Here is a 12,995-nt window from a genome sequence, read left to right on the forward strand (position 1 = left end):
GATGGGATCAGCCCAGTGTTTGGACTTGTTTGTGCGTGTGTGTGTGTGAGAGAGGGCGAGAAAGAACGAGAGAAAAGCTGAGGAGATTGAGACAAATACACCAAAATGGGATGCATTCAGCCAGGGACGCAACTTCACTGGGGACGTTTTTTTTATCAGTACAATGTGATACAGAAAAAAAGCAACCGTGTGCTTGAGGACCATGTAGACGCYTCCAAGCGGTCGAGTAGACTGTTTGGAGTGTCCAGCCGGCTGGATTTAGGACAGTGCGGACACCACTGAGCGGGCTGATAGGCTGTGTGAAGGCATAGCTTCTGGAAGGCTGGCTGGACCAGCACGGGAGAGTTGAGCATAGTTCAGTGTGTATGTGTTGCGCTTTTTCACCGAGTTGTAAAAGCAAGCAAGCAGAGCAGAAACTGTCTACTCTTTAGTTGACTGATGTAGCTGACAAGGTAACTGCAGTTTAACTTAACATAAAAAACGAAACTAGTATTTATGCGCAGTGCTGAGCTAGTATTGTAACTGACGTGTAATGTTTTATCCCCTCTCAACTGAGATGAATGAATTAGCTATGCTAGCTAGTAGCTACCACAGCCAGGTCAGCTCTAGCCTCTAGCTACCTGTCAGATAGCGATATGAGGTGGCTATTATTACTATCTAACAGCTGTTGTTTGTATGGACATGTTTTGTAGCCTTTGTTTCGTACAGTTTCAACAGAGAGCTGACCAAAAGTTGGCAAATGTTAGCTATTCTTTTTGCCTCAATCACACTAGACGTGAATCAAACGATGAAGCCATCGGCCAAATGATTGAAGATTGATATTGTGCCATTTTTTCAGTGCAATGTGAATTTTATTAGTCAGTATGGCTATGTAACGTTATTGATCTGTCAGTTTCCCGAGTTAATTCTCTACTTTTCACACTGACAAAGTAATAAGCAGTTCTAAAGTTACAGGCTTCACTGTCATGGTGCACAKTAGAGGTCTGTGTCGGATTTCTTCATCCCGCTCCTGCCCGACTTCCACCCGGTACCGCAAGAACTGGTCCCAAACCCAAGCACAGTCCCGCAATGTTATTTTAGGCGTATGTGACACAGCCCACTTGCCAGCCATGGTCCCAGGAATTTTGCGCCCTATAGGTGATATCAAATGTGCAAAAATCACTTAAGAAATATGTTAAATTACCAGAGATTCTCACATGGCCTTATATTAAGCTATCTGTATTACTGGGCTGAATTAGCCAATATGCTAGATGTAGTTTGAAGAGAGCAGAGTTGGAGAGACGTACACTTTCTCTTGAGATATTTTTATAGCTGTCACGTTCCTGACCTGTTTTCTGTTGTTTTGTATGTGTGTGATGGTCAGGGCGTGAGTTTTGGGTGGGCATTCTATGTTGTGTGTTTCTATGTTGGTTTAGGGTTGCCTGGTATGGCTCTTAATTAGAGGCAGGTGTTTTGCGTTCCTCTAATTAAGAGTCATATTTAGGTAGGTTGTTTCACTGTGTTCGTTGTGGGTGGTTGTTACCTGTCTCTGTGTTTGTGTTCTGCACCAGATAGGTCTGTATCGGTTTTTGTCACGTTTGTTATTTTGGTAGTTGTTTGTAGTGTTCACTGTTCTTTAATTAAACATGTTTAACACTAACTGCGCTGCATTTTGGTCCTCTCCTTCACCCCTGGAAGAAAACCTTTACAATAGCCTACAGGATAAATATGGGTGATCAATATTTAGGCCTTTCTAGACAATGTAGTAAACTATAGCCTAATCATAGGCCTATTTAGGAAGTACATTTCCTTGGAAAGATAACTGCCCCATGCTAAAGCCTACTCTATTTAATTGAGACCACACGTGCACCTGATTGCGCAGGTATGGCTACTGAACTTGAAGCAGCAAGAATGATGACAGCGACCCTTGCTAAATTTTGCATAGGCCAATAGGATATAGTCTATCTTTTAGGGGGACAATTTGCAGGCCGAGACAAATAAATGGGTAATCAATACTTATTGAAAATGAAAAGGTGCAACGCTCGCTCACCATAGTAGACTAACCTATGTATTTATTTACAGACACTAGTAAACAATAGTACAATCATATTTAAGTTAATTTCATATTTAAGTTAACTGCCACGGGATTCTCCGCCCATGTAGGCCGCCTACTCTATTTCAATGAGACCGCACATACTGGCCGCACTTGAACTCTCACGCCCAACTAGGAGAGGTAGGCTACTGAAGTTGAAGCAGTGAATTCTGAGTGTGTGAATAATGTGAAAAATATGTGCTTTTAATACAATAGGTAGGCTCACGCATACAAAGCAGAAAGAGGACCGTTTCCAAATAATCTGCGGGACAACAAAAATACAATATTTTCATCCCAAAGTCGGCTGTCTGTCTCCCTCCTGCAGAACCTGCTGCAATGATCTCTGTCAGGACCKTCAGGCATCCCACGGGAATGCAGCCCTCTAGTGCACAGTCAGTACACAACACTGTGCTCATCATGTCTTAGAAGGATCAGATTGTGACATGGGTCCCAGCAGGGTCAGACAGCCAGGGAAGACCAGTCTACGGAGCTTAGGGGAATTTTGCAGTATATTAACAACATCATTGAATTATATAAAGTTTCATCTTGAATTGACGGCTAGGCCTACAGTAGCTACATGACAGCAGCTTAAGCTTAACGCTACAGTCTGGGATCTGGCAATAATGTATAAATGTACAACAAGGTAATTGTTTGTCATGCCTCACCTTAGAAGGATCAGATGGTGACAAGGGTCTCAACAGGGTCAGGCAGCCAGAGAAGACCAGTCTGTGATGGAGCTGAGGTGAATTTTTGCAGATACAACCACCTTATTCTCTCTGCGCAGTAAACACTGGACAAGCCAGATGCCATTTTAAGCCAGTCTGACAAACCTCCAAAGTTGATTTCCAAACTGTATCAAAGGTTGATAGAGGCTTTTCCCGATGACACATCACATGTAAAACAAAGGTGTGAGGAAGACCTGCTAGAAGCTATTGATGATGATGAATGGATACAGATGTGTTTGAATGCCCAGTCAGGTTCATATCATCTCAGACATAAATTACTGCAGTTTAAGACCATCCATAGAACGTACTATATGCCAGTGAAACTGACTGTCACGCACTCAGAAATGTTATTCCTCTGCTGGAGGTGTAAAACACAAAAAGGGGACATATTTGCATATGTTATGGTCTTGTGAAGGCTGGCTGAAATCTGTCAATGAGAATGTTCTTTTATCTCAGCAAGTCTACAGATTCTCCCTGTTTCTGTTTGCTTGGAAATGTTAATACTGGAGACTGTTGTCTCTCTCCTGTGTAGCCAAGCATTTATAGTGACTAAGAAATGCATTGCCATTAATTGGAAGGTTGGTTATCCTCCCACAATGTCAAGTTATGTATCACTAGCTTTGATTTATTACCAGCTTAAGGGTATACGGGGCAATTTTCATAAGGTCTGGATGGCTTAAATGGATTACAGTATGACTAAAGGAGTCTGTATTGAAAACATGCCCACGCCAGGGGACATACCTATTTAGGAAATCCCTAGCTGTTGGGCTGCTCAGTCCTGGCCCTGGGGGTCTACCGTCCTGTGAGTTGTCACTGGCCTAACACACCCAAAACCAATAATGAATGTTTTACTAAGATCCTAAAGCTGAATGGGGTGTGTTGGGTTGGGGCGCTGCAGGGTGGTGGACCCCTAGGGACAGGTCGGGGCGACCCAGCTATATTGTGTGCAAGTAAAAAGAGCTCTATACTACTATTAGGCCTATGAGATTAAATATATGGAGGATTTGCTGTTTCTGTGTGTTTTTTTGGTTGTGTTTTTTTGTTTCTAAACCTTTTCACTTGGGAAGTAAAAAAATGAAAGGTGGGAACTGGGAAGGAACTTCTGTTGGGAGACAGTTTAGTTATTGACTAGGCTGGTAGGGGTATGGCATGCAGGTGGCTCGGGCTGGCTGGTCGGTCTGGCTGACATTTGATATAGAGAATAAAGACAATCGAAAGTCTTTATATTTTTTGAAGACTTGTACATTTGTTAGGCTATTGGTTAAAGGTGCAACACAATATTACTTTTTGAATTACATTTTATCTCGTTCAGTGTTATTAATCACTTAAACATATGTAATAATAATCTCTTACCTAGCTTGATGACTGTGGACATTTTTGCTTACTTTTTGTTCTAAATAGATATGGCATATTGGATTGGGTAAAAATGCAGGGAATCAGCTTTAGATGCCCAGGTTATGCCAGGTTATGTCCCCCCCCCCACTTCTAAAACCAAAGATGCGCCCCTGCATTCAGCCATGCACAGCTAAAAGGGACAAACATAAATGGGGAAATAAATTATGCACACATTTTTTTTTAAACGGGAAGAGAGAAATAGAAATAGAGGGCATGAGATAGAGAGGGATGAGAGAGATGAGAGAGGGATGCATACAGATATCTGGAATGAGAACGGTTATAGATACCAATGTCTTTGATTCTTGATCCAGCCTGACATTGACGGAAGCGATGATCTGAACTGTGAATCGCAATGCTTGCCTGCCTGGCTTTGACCTGTGAACAGTACAAACAGTATATGAAACACCTTCAAATACTTTAGTGGCGCTTGATTGGGCTTGCCTGGCGTAATGTAACCAATTGAATAGTCCCCTAAAAGTGCAAATCAATCCTGTCTATCTGACACTCCAGAATAAGCTCAATCAAACACTCACAAAAGTAATTTGAAAGAAAATAATTATAATTTGAACCCAGGGAGGTCTCATGCATTCTTCCCTCCCCCCTCTTTCCTCCCCATTTCCCCTGTCTCTATCTCTTTCTCCACAGGGTTAGGGTCATGGCACCCCAGGCGTTTACGTAGAAGGACATGTGAGTTTTGTTGACCTCTCTATCTATCCGTCCGTCCCTTATCTTCCCTTTGTTTCAAGTTTTAATGTCACATGCACAAGTACAGTGAAATGCTTTTCTTGCAAGATCTAACTCAAACAATGCAGTAATCAAGAACAATGTAATACTAAAAATAACAAGGTAGAACAAAAACACATATAAAAACATATTAAAATAAGAAATAAGAAGAACACGATAGAATAATTCCTACCGTTCTTCCTACTTTCCTTCCTCCCTTCCTTCCTCCGCCCCAGAGCTCCCTGTCAAGGCTCCGCAGTGGTCTACGGCGATGACGTTGTTCGTTCTTTCGTTCATTCGTTCATTCGAGGAAAGCACCTTGAACTCAGCAACCACCCCGGCGGTCATGCTCGTCACGTTGCGTAACTCCCCCCCCCCCCCCCCCCCTCCCTCCCTCCCCCCCTCCCCACCTGACCTCTCCATGAACCGTTGCATCGCGCCGGGGGTGACGCTAAACCGTCCCGTTCAGGAGGCAAAGAAGACAGAAGAGCAACAGCGCCTCACCCCTGTCTCCTTCTTCTTCTTCTAAAATCTATATCATAAATCTAAGCAGGCAGACGGCTGAGGATACAACTTTCGTGGTGTATAGGGGTTTGGGTTGACAAACAGGGAAATATGCATGGTCATAGCCTATAGTGGCACTGTATAGGACAGTGTACTTCATGTCCCAAAATATACAGAACAAAAATATCAACGCAACATGTAATGCGTTGGTCCTATGTTTCATGAGCTGAAATAAAAGATAACAGAAATGTGTCAATACGCACAAAAAGCTTATTTTGCACACACATTTGTTAATATCCCTGTCAGTGAGAATTTCTCTTTTGCCAAACTAATCCATCCAACTGACAGGTGTGGCATATCAAGAAGCTGATTTAAAAAACATGATCATTACACAGGTGCACCTTGTGCTGGGGACAATAAAAGGCCACTCTAAAATGTGCAGTTTTGTCACACAACACAATGCCACTAATGTCTCTAGTTTTGAGGGRGTGTGCATTTGGCATGCAGGAATGTCCACCAGAGCTGTTGCTAGACAATTGAATGTTCAGTTCTCTACCATAAACTGCTTCCAACGTCATTTTAGAGAATTTGGCCGTACGTCCAACCGGCCTCACAACCGCAGACAACGTGTAACCACGCCAGCCCAGGACCTCTACATCCTGCTTTTTCACCTGCGGGATCATCTGAGACCAGCCACCAGGACAGCTGATGAAACTGTGGGTTTGCACATCCAAAGATTTTCTGGGTTATGGGCAGGCATAATTTTATTGATGGCAATTTGAATACCACAGAAATACCGTGACAAGATCCTGAGGCCCATTGTCGTGCCATTCCCTTCATCCGCCGCCATAACCTCATGTTTCAGCATGATAATGCATGGCCCCATGTTGCAAGGATCTGTACACAATTCCTGGAAACTGAAAATGTCCCAGTTCTTCCATGGCCTGCATACTCACCAGACAAGTCACCCATTGAGCATGTTTGGGATGCTCTGGATCGATGTGTACGACAGCGTGTTCCAGTTCCAGCCAATATTCAGCAACTTTGCACAGCCATTGAAGAGGAGTTGGACAACATTCAACAGGCCACAATCAACAGCCTGATCAACTCTATGTGAAGGAGATGTGTCACGCTGCATGAGGCAAATGGTGGTCACACCAGATACTGACTGGTTTTCTGTTCCACTCCACTACCTTTTTTTTAAACGGTATCTGTGACCAACATATAGATATTTGTATTCCCAGTCATGTGAAATCCATAGATTAGGGCCTAATGATTTTATTTAAATTGACAGATTTCCTTATATGAACTGTAACTCAGTAAAATCTTTGAAATTGTTGCATGTTGCGCTTATATTTTTGTTCGGTGTACATATATATATWTTTTTTTAATGGAAACTTCTACGTCATCTCAATACAAGAATACGTACATACATTTTTTTCATTGTGTAGTGCTTTTCAAAGAATCTCAAAGCACGTAAAAAGTGAAATAACAAACACAACATTTTAATGGTGGAGATTAAAAGCCTCGGGTCAGTTTAGGATGAAATGGAGGCTGTTTGGGCTGGAAATGCAGTGGAGGTTCAGTGGAGGGGGCATCAATGGAAAAGCCAAAGCTCTTTAACAGCGCACTACACCTGGTTCACTCCATTGGAGCCCCTTCTCTGGCACTGGTCCTCCATTGCCAGGAATGTAACACCCACCTGGGTGATGCCGTGGCTGCTGAAAAGCGCACAAAAAGCCACCACATCTTGGCAGTGGTTAGGAGCATTCCCTGTACAGTGCCTGAACTTCCTTGGTTACCTCTGGACACAGCATGCAGTCCTTGGTTTCAATACTTCCAAACATATTATTCGAAGCCAAACAGCCAGCTAGCTAGCTATCAAGCCAAAATATAGACTTTTCATCACGATCCTGCAACTCTGAGAGTCAAGACCACAGGACATAATGAGCAAACCCTAGAGCAGCCTAACACCCAAAAAATAAATAAAAAATGTAACAAAACACCCTTAAAAATACTAAAAATATGGACAATATTTACAGAAGAATGAACAGAAGTGGAGAATAAAATGAAATAAAATGTGTTGAATAAATGTATTTTCGATTCAAGAACAAGCAGAAAAAATATTTTCAAGAGCGAAGAGAGAGGGGTTGGAGATTTCATTTCACTATGACACCATCTTTTGGACAACAGCGGTCACTGCATTTCAGAGCGTGAAGCCCAACAGAAAAATCTCCTCCAATCCTTTTCATGTATCTATTCCAAAATGCACTACTCATATGTTGACTAAAAACAAATGGAGCTTTGCAATCAGCTCAAACCAATCCAATAGTTACAATTTGACATGAATGAGGCTAGCAAACAATAGCACAGCAGGATTTGAACACTCTCTCCAACCAGTATATCCACAAAGACAAATCCAGACAAATGTAGCTTTTCATAGTAAAATGCCTGCTATATTTTTAGATGACTAGAGTATCATTTCCCTCTGATTTTGATGCATTGCTGTGTGCTGTATTGGATATGAATGTACAGTACGGTATTTGATTTGGAACCTGTTCTGACAGATGCTTGCCCACACACGGTCTCCCCAACCCACCCCCTCCGCCCCCTCTCGGGCCTTTTAGCCAATGGGAGCTAGGCAGACCCTCTGGGGTGTGTCTCATTAGCTAGATTCCAGGACCTGGATCTGGCCCACTGCATGCGCTCAGTCGGAAGAGATGCGGTCCAGAGGGGTCGGCATCATCTGCTTCCTCTCCTGTTGGAGAGGAGAGGAGTGGGAAGAGAAGAAAGGTCTGTTTATTCATACCTGAATATTACAGTCTCTCTCTCTCTCTCTCTCTCGCTCTCTCTCTCTCTCGCGCTCTCTCTCCTAATGACCCTGTCTCTGTCTCTCTGTCTCTCTCCCAATGACCCTTTCTATCTCTCCTCCCCTGTCTCCTGTCTCCTCTTCTGTGCAATTTGCTGCTGTGCTAAGGATATTACTGTGATACACCAGTATTGCTTGTTTTGGGTTTGGATCCATATGTTAAATTGATATTGTGGATGCTCTGTTCTGAGCTATGAGACAGGACCAAACCTAAGACCTGGTAGGGGAGGAGAGAAGAGAGAGAGGAGAGAAGAGCGATGATAAGAGAGGGCTGGGTGGGTGGGTTTAAATAGTCATGCAGAAAGCTGCCTGTAGCCCAAGCCAAGCAAGCTCCCTTATTCAGAGATGCTCTTTGGGGATGATGGTAGAGGGGAGGGGGAGACGGGGTGGAGAGGGAGGAGATAAGCCCCCCTCCTCATGGTCCATCAGCTCTCGTACCCCCATGAGAGACTGGTCTGGTCTGACCAGTCTCTCATCCCCTTCCACTATACACGTCTCTCTACCTCTCTACCTCCAATGCCCAATCTCTCATCTTTCCTTCCACTATACTAACCTCTATCTCTTCTTCCAATGCTTTCAAAACAAGATATAATCAATTACCCCAAAAATGTAGTGAGAGAGAATGTAAAAGAATGCTAGCTTGCCACTACCTTTTCCTGCTAGCTTGCCACTACCTTTTCCTGCTTTACTGCCCACTACAGATCTCCCATCTTCCCTTGTAGCAGAATGTTAGCTTGCCACTACCTTTTCCTGCTAGCTTGCCACTACCTTTTTCTGCTAGCTTGCCACCACCTTTTCCTGCTTTACTGCCCACTACAGATCTCCCATCTCCCCTTGTAGCAGAATGTTAGCTTGCCACTACCTCCACAATCCAAAAGGCTTTCAAAATCAGGCATATAATCAATTGCTGAAAACATTTATTTTTATCAAAATCCGCCATCTGTTCTTTATCATTGAGCATCCAATAAACATGTGTAGGCTTTACTATCTGTCTGTCATGTACAGTAAGCTACTTTTTCCATTATTCAAACTAGTGGGTTGTTTGTGTGCATTTTCATGAATAGAAATCAACCAAGCCATTAACTCCTGTTTTAACAAAGCCATAGAAGTCGTCCCAAATGGCACCCTATTCCCTACATAATGCATTACTTTTGACCAGACCCCTATCAGGTATGTGTACACTGATGTGAGTAGATGGATATACAGGATGACCCGTGGAATGTGAATGGGACCTTTGTCCCACTACATTAACATCATGTGTGTCCAAAATGGCACCCTGTTCCCTATATAGTGCACTTCTTCCCATAGGGCCCTGGTTAAAAGTAGTGTACTGTAAAGGGAGTAGGGTGCCATTTGGAATGAAGACCATGAGAGTGACCCTGAATGGAGAGAGGGCAGTGGGAAAGCGATATGATATGATTTGATACAGTGCAATGGGGTTTTATCACATAACATGATTCACTATTATGATGAGGTAAAAAAAATTAAATAAAAGAATGTTGGTACAAAACGATAGTACTGTTAGACTATGGTTCTGATGGTTCTCAAATGCAATCAAAGCAAATTTGTGGCATAAAGTTCCATGGTAGCGTAGCCATGGTTTTGGAATAACAAATATTTAATGTATGTCTGATGCTTTTCTTACACTGTAAAACCATTAAACATGTGACACATTTAGAACCTACATGTCAGTGTTTAAAACTTAGATTTGCTAATAAGTTTTTGCTAGATTTCCTAATAAACAAGATTAAACATGATTGTCAGCTTTTTCCAGTCAGTTTCCAACCAGGAGAACACCTACAGTATGTTGAGTATGCCAAACATTAGGAACACCTTCCTAATATTGAGTTGCCCAATCATCATTTATTCAAAATATTATTTTAATTAAATCTGGAAATTTGAGTTACAGAATGGTGACAGCGGTTCCTGCTATGCTAAGCTACTGTAGCATCAGACGTTTTTTTTTCTGACCAAGGCCATGAACTACCAACGCGTGACTCTGCTATCCCACGTTGGCGGTGAGTGGACTTTAAATGACACAAAGTGGACATTTGGAAAGACACAAGCATCGTTTTCACCGCACATTTCACATTTGCAAGTTTAGTGAGCAATTACAGTAGGCGGCCTACAGTCCATTAGATACATCCATTGCAATTGGACATTGAAAGAGGAGTGGGGAGATGAGTACAAACCATATCTCTTTTTTTATAGTCAATAAGTGCTTGATAAAAAAAATAACACTCTGAAAGATAGTTGCCCCCTGCAGCGATGTTCAAACACATTGTCAAAATTGACTTCTTTGAGAGAGCATTTCACACATCCAGTCCCCGCTCAATGACAGACCGATGGCATTTGTATGATGATTGGTTACAGAAATGGCAACATTCGCAGCAGCGACAAGTCAATCATTCCACAATTACCATTGAGTGTTTGGCTCTCCTAGAGGTCTGTGAGCTAGAAAAGCTGTTTGCTTTCATATTTTTGTACTACATTTTAGTAATTTAGCAGAGGCACTTATCCAGAGCAACTTACAGCAGTGAGTGGATACATTTTTGTATTTTTTCCCCCAAACTGGTCCCCCATGGGAATTAAACCCACAACCCTGGCCTTGCAAGCACCATGCTTTACCAACTGATCCACATGTCTTTTAGGTTGATATGAAACATTGCCATGAGGTATGGGGGGACATTTCCCCTCCAAAATTCAGAACAGGTCGATTCGTCCCCTCCAGTAATTTCTTTAAAATCTCAAATAAATATTATAGCATACGAACACATAAGCAATGGCAAAATGTGAATAATTGCTGGAAATTTGCTTTACCGGTCGACTTTGGGCACGGAAAACGGTSCAACTCCTCCTTCTCAATTTTCCAACTGAAATGCGGTGTGCCTTTCCTGGCTCATCTACTGTATGTGTAATTCTGGTCATGTGCGCCGCGACCGACGTAGATAGCTCGTTAACTAAGCTAGCCACTTGTAGCTAGCCAGTAACTCCTCCAGTATGTGTTGATGTCATTGCACAGGATTTGTTTTTGGACAGAAGCGGTAGAGATCGGTAAGAAATGGCACTCCTCTAGCCAAAWATCTTATTCATCCATTATATATTTTTTAAGCATTAAATTACCTTGTATGATGGTGCATTGATCAGTTATACCGTTTAAAGACCTTATTTTTTAAATTTTTTGCCCAAAGACGATCTTTAACATACAGTAGCTGTCCAATGTTTCCAGCTTTGAAATAAGAAATATTGCCTATAATTAATGACAATATGAGTTACATAGTTTTCCTTCCAAAAAGCAGCTTTTCTGTGTTGGAATGGTGTTGTTATACCCAAACAACAGAATGGTGTGGGCGTTGTCGTGGAAATTCATACTGAGAGAGACTGTTATTTCTTCAAACAATCATCTTTATTTAATATCGTTTAATTATTGCAATAATGAGGGTGGTCGACCCCACACCCTTGAGTGTTGGACCGAGTAACATAACCTTTACAGAAATACAGAGTACTATATATAGCTGACACTAAAAATTCTTCGTCATGGTTGGTTCCACCCCTCCCATGCAGTCCAAGGAGCATCATAAGCCACTCTGGGTTCATCCAGTCATTATCTGCACAGGGTTGTTGTCTTAACCCCACCCTGGCTTAGTTTCCCAGTTGCAAGGATGATTTTGAGACAATGAGGGATTGTTCTACTCCTAAACTATCTCTAGTAAAACACATTCTTGTATATGTAATGCAGTCTTTAACTCATTTGTCAGCTCAAGCCATCTCTAGTGACCATACGCCCAGATTAGCTGCAAGGAACTAGAGTGGTATTCTTTTTGTGGGTATTTTCTTAAAACTGCATCGTTGGTTAAGGGCTTGTAGGTAAGCATTTCACTGTAAGGTTGTATTACCTGTTGTATTAAGGCACATGTGACAAATACAATTTGATTTGATTTGAAAAACACAGACACTAGTAAGACAAATGTCTTACTATTAGTTAAATATTAATTGTTAACCGTTAATATCAAATAAATCAGGTAAATTCGTAATTTTTCGGTCACAGCGTATACCGGTCATAAAAAATATTCAAGCGAGTAGACTGCTGATTGGCCAGCTCATCCTCCTCAGAAGGATGACATCATCCTCTATGAGAAAATAGCAATCCTTTTTTTAAACGGTCTGTTTGAAATACAAGTTTGAGGTGTTTTTTAATGTATTATTTGTATTTATTTATGCTTTGGCCACAAATATGAGTATAGGATGAGTCAACAACATTGTAGGGGGCATGAGTTAACAGAATATTAACTTTTAAAAGTGATATTTTCACTGGATAGTTACTTTTAAACTGCAAAAAAATCCTCAGACTCATGGCAAAATGTGTTGAAATGCAGAAATGTAGCTGTTTCCCCCCCAATTTTTTTTATTGAGGGGTGTTACGTTCCCCAGTTTCTGTGTTGTAGATTTTGTATTTGAGTGTGTGTGTTTCAGGAGATAGATTCCTGAAAACTCCCCAAGCAGCTGATTGGTCGACCCCAGGCTAATTGATGATTGGAGAGCTGACCCCGCCCCCTCGTCAAGAAGCAGCTGACTATAATCACCATTGCCACCTGAAGATATCAAAGCCAGTGTTCTGTTCAGAAGAGAAGAGACTAGAGGGAGATTGAATATTTTGGAGAAAAGATTAGAGAAAGAGAAATTATTAGAGAGAGAGGATAGGCAGGGA

The 12,995-nt window shown here is 41.9% G+C and overlaps 1 long non-coding RNA gene across 1 annotated transcript; it reads right to left on the reverse strand.

Annotated features, from left to right (window-relative positions):
• Window positions 1–2,125: 2,125 nt before the first annotated feature.
• Window positions 2,126–5,185, reverse strand: LOC139029452 (uncharacterized). Its single transcript, XR_011481769.1, has 3 exons — window positions 5,108–5,185; window positions 2,737–4,566; window positions 2,126–2,561 (listed from the first exon to the last, which is right to left on the reverse strand). It is a non-coding gene; the product is annotated as an uncharacterized lncRNA (long non-coding RNA).
• Window positions 5,186–12,995: the final 7,810 nt, after the last annotated feature.

Source organism: Salvelinus sp. IW2-2015, linkage group LG3 (assembly GCF_002910315.2).
Source record: "Salvelinus sp. IW2-2015 linkage group LG3, ASM291031v2, whole genome shotgun sequence".
NCBI classification, from domain to species: domain Eukaryota; kingdom Metazoa; phylum Chordata; class Actinopteri; order Salmoniformes; family Salmonidae; genus Salvelinus; species Salvelinus sp. IW2-2015.